Below are 3891 nucleotides of genomic sequence, written 5' to 3' on the forward strand. Positions count from 1 at the left end.
ACAACACCGCTGTGAAGTAAGGTAGTATTATCCCCATTTTACAGATAGGGAAACTGAGCCAAAGGGTAGATTAAGTGATTTTCCCAAACTCACACAGGAAGTCTGCATCGGAGCTGGGAACTGGACCGCGGTATCCTGAATCACAGGCTAGTGTTTCACTCAGTAGACCACCCTTCCTATGCTGTAGTTTGGATCCTGTATTTTCCTTAAAATTCCTTTGAGTTAAACTACAATAATATATTCTGAGGAAATGTGTATCTCTGTCCCCATAGCCACTCAGATGGTGACTGAAGATGGTTTACCTTGTCTTAGGCTGCGCCTACATAGTGGATTTTCTGGAATCCTCCTGCCCTTGCTCCGGCCCTGGGGCAAGTGGTCATAGGAGCACTAGCATAGCATGGTGTTTTAATCACTGGGCCATATAAACCCACTCTGAAAAGGGTTAGACAACACTGCGGGAAAGATGGCAGGGGACGGATCTACACTGGTTGCCACCATTGGCAGACTCAGTGGAGCTGCACTATTTCTGGAGCAAAGGTTGGAGAATTTCAGGGAATCCTCTGTAGACACAGCCTATGAGACAGCTCCCTAGGTACCCCACATAGAACATATAAGAATCCTGCACACGTGTGGTTAACAGAATCTGTTTATCTAAGCAAAGAATGAAGAATTTCTTGAACACATGTAGAGTTTGTAAGCGATCTGTTAAAGGGTCACCATGACCCACCTTGCTCAGACCCAAGACGTGTGCTGGACCCCTTCCTAGAAGTCTGAATGATATTCCTGTCTCCAGTGGCTTCTTGTGTCGCACATCAGGGCAGTCTCCCTGCTTTTCTGGGTTAAATGTGTGGGACAGAAACAAGTTGCCTGTGAATGGTGCCAGCAAATGTAGAGTAGTTTAACATAGTTCATAATAAGCTTTGAAAATCAGTAGTTCTTTAATTTGGTATAATTATTTCAGGCCCATTCATGGTGTTGCTAGGAGCCCCAAGCAAGGGGCAGTGTGTTGATGTGCTGCTCCTCCAGCATGAGGAGTGACAATCTACCTCCTGGTTTTCCTCTGCTCTGCGGGGGAATTTCCCTGCAGTAAGCGTACTCACCCTGATGCACTAGTCAAGTGCAGAATGCCAGCTGGAGTGTGGTGAGGGGATGGAGCCATGGTCACCTGTTCCCCATTCTGCTTACTCCCACCTACTTGCAATGGTGCTGGAACACTTTTTATAGTGGGGGTGCTGAAAGCCAGCAAAACTGCGAAGCCCTCTTTTCACCTCATGCCCACCTTATCCTGTCCGCGCCCTGCCCCTTAGAGCTGGGGCTGGGAGCAGGGTCGTGGCTCCGGGGGGGGGACTTGGACAGGGTAAGGGGGCCAAGCCTGGGGCCACAGCTGGGGTCAGGTGCAGAGCCCTGGGCTTAGAGCTGGCAGCCAGGACTCCAGCAAGCAGCGGGATGGGGAGTGGAGCCTGGGTGTGGGGCCAGCAGCTGGGACCCATGTGCAGGGCTAGGAGTGGAGCCCCAGGTGTGGTGCCGGCAGCCGGGACCCTGTGTGCTAGTTCCCACGCCTACGCCCACTTGCAGGTGGGATGAAGCAGTCCCATGGAGGCTTCTCTCTTCTGCACATTTCTGCCTGTGGTACAGTTAGCTGGTGCAAGGGCATGAGAGAAGGCTTACACCTCTCATCTTCCTTGCGCAGGCCACAATCTGGCCCTTCATAAAAATATGACGATTTTGCTAGCATGTCTTGTTAGCCCCAATCAGTTGGATGCTGAGCTATTCCAGGAGGTGCTGAGTGCCCTCCAATCCTGCCAAATCTCCAGAAGGTGCTCAGCACCTCACAGGATCAGTTCCTTTGGGCCCAAGGTCAGTGGGAGTTTTGCCTGTGTCAGGAGTGCAGGACTGAACCTTAATGGCACGTGTATATAATTCTTCTTCGTTGCTTTCTCTGCACTAGCGTTTCTGTGGAGATCTGTGGTATCATTTGGAAATATCTAAACATGTTGTTCCTTCCAAGCAGAACCCTCATAAATGATCATATTTTTAAACTGAAGTCACATTTAAAAACTAGAGTCCAATGAGCCTCTTAAGGAAGCAAGTGGAGGAGTGATTTCTTAAAGGGGCACAGCCAATTTGTAAGAGAAACATTAATGAAACAGAAGTTAAAAGTTTTTTCAGGAGCTGCAGCCATCTTAAAATCCCCCCTGTTGATTTTTGTATAAACATATTTTCCTATTTAAAAAAATACACTTTTCCTTTTTTTCCCTGCCTGAAAGACCCATATAAGCAGAAGAAACAGACTGTACACAAAAGCCTATCAAATGAATAGAGGAAACTAACTGAAAAAATAAAATATCTATTTCTTTTTCTAATCCCTTTCAGCTATATTCATCAAGTTTTCACTTGTGACAATAGTTAGTTAAAACCGTTTCAGGCATAAGTGTGCCTTTTAAGTGGATGGTGTTATTCTGAAGGCAAGAAGTGCTAATTCCTGAAGAGTGACACCTGTCTGCCTATGGAGACGAGCAATAGCTAGAAAATTAGTTGATTGCTATCCTGATCCTGTAAAACCTTGCTCACAGGTCTGATCCTCCATCATTGCAATTCTTGCTGCTGATTTCACTGGGGCTACTAGAGAGAAGGGTGTGCAGAATTGAGCCTAAATAATCAAGGACACTCTGATCATATGCTTTTGGTAAACTTTGCCTCTGTGTTGCATACAACATGTATTTCCCAGCGCCATTGTTTCGGTGAGCCATAGCTATACCTTTTATTGGTATCTTGCACAAAAACAGGTAGTTTCACCAATATGGTTGACAGCTAGGAGTACATGAGCACACCAAGAATAAGAATTCTCTAGGGGCAATTGAAAAATAATCCTGACTCACCATAGTAATCCCACTGATTCCAGTGGGAGGATCAGGCCATAAGAGGCTGCTCAAGTGAAGTGCTATGTGCTCTCAGGGAAGGGTTTGGATGGCCAAGGAAGGCAGGATCAGGCCCAAAACAAATTAGTCTTCCTCTTGCAGCATAAGTTCATTGTTTTTTCAAAAGCTGTCTTTGCAAGCCTGTTGCTTGCTTGGATTTCCCAGCATCAAATCCCTCTGCAACAGTGTTTGTCCTTGACCTCCTCTTTATGAGGCTAGGTTCCTGAGTTGCTTTCTCAATCTTTCACTTATGTTCTCTTCCTTCCAGCCATCGACATGTGCGACTATCTGTAGTACTCATATAGCTCCCATCACTCAGATGTCTGAGCATTTCACAATCTTTAATGTGATTTTTCCTCATAGGGCTGTGCTAGTATCTGACTTTACAGATAGGGGACCGAGGCACAGAAAAGCTAAGTAGCTTGCCCAAAGTCAGAATGGACATTTGTGGTGTAACAGGGAATTACACCCATGTTTTCTAAGTCCTGGGCTAGTGCCATAACCCTGGATCATTCTTCCTTTTGCTAATGTATTCTAAGTGCTATGTACTGTAATTCTTCCATTAGAGAATGCTATATCTATTGGATTGGGTAGAAGTTGGAGGGTCACGTTTTGTAAGAATTTGCTCACTATTTCAACCAGTTGTTCACAGACGCACACACACCTATTGATAAAGGTCTATAGCAAAAAGGATTCTGAAGCTTGCTGGATCTTTTCTGGAGTTTATGTTAAATAACTGTTAAAGTTCTGAATTGGAGCAGACTCCCAAGTCTCTATTTTTACAGTCAGGTTTTGACTTTCTGATGACAGATCCCAGATTCTCTTCCTCCCCCCTTCCCCCCCCCCCCCGCCTCCTTCTCATGGTTTGAAAAAGACTAAAACAAAATAAAAATCCCACATGAGTTTTGTCAAAAAACATCTTGCCTTCTGGGATTAGCTTTCTTGGAAAGGTTATGAAATGATTTTAGAATGG

Source organism: Eretmochelys imbricata, chromosome 9, assembly GCF_965152235.1.
Source record: "Eretmochelys imbricata isolate rEreImb1 chromosome 9, rEreImb1.hap1, whole genome shotgun sequence".
In the NCBI taxonomy this organism is placed as follows: Eukaryota; Metazoa; Chordata; order Testudines; family Cheloniidae; genus Eretmochelys; species Eretmochelys imbricata.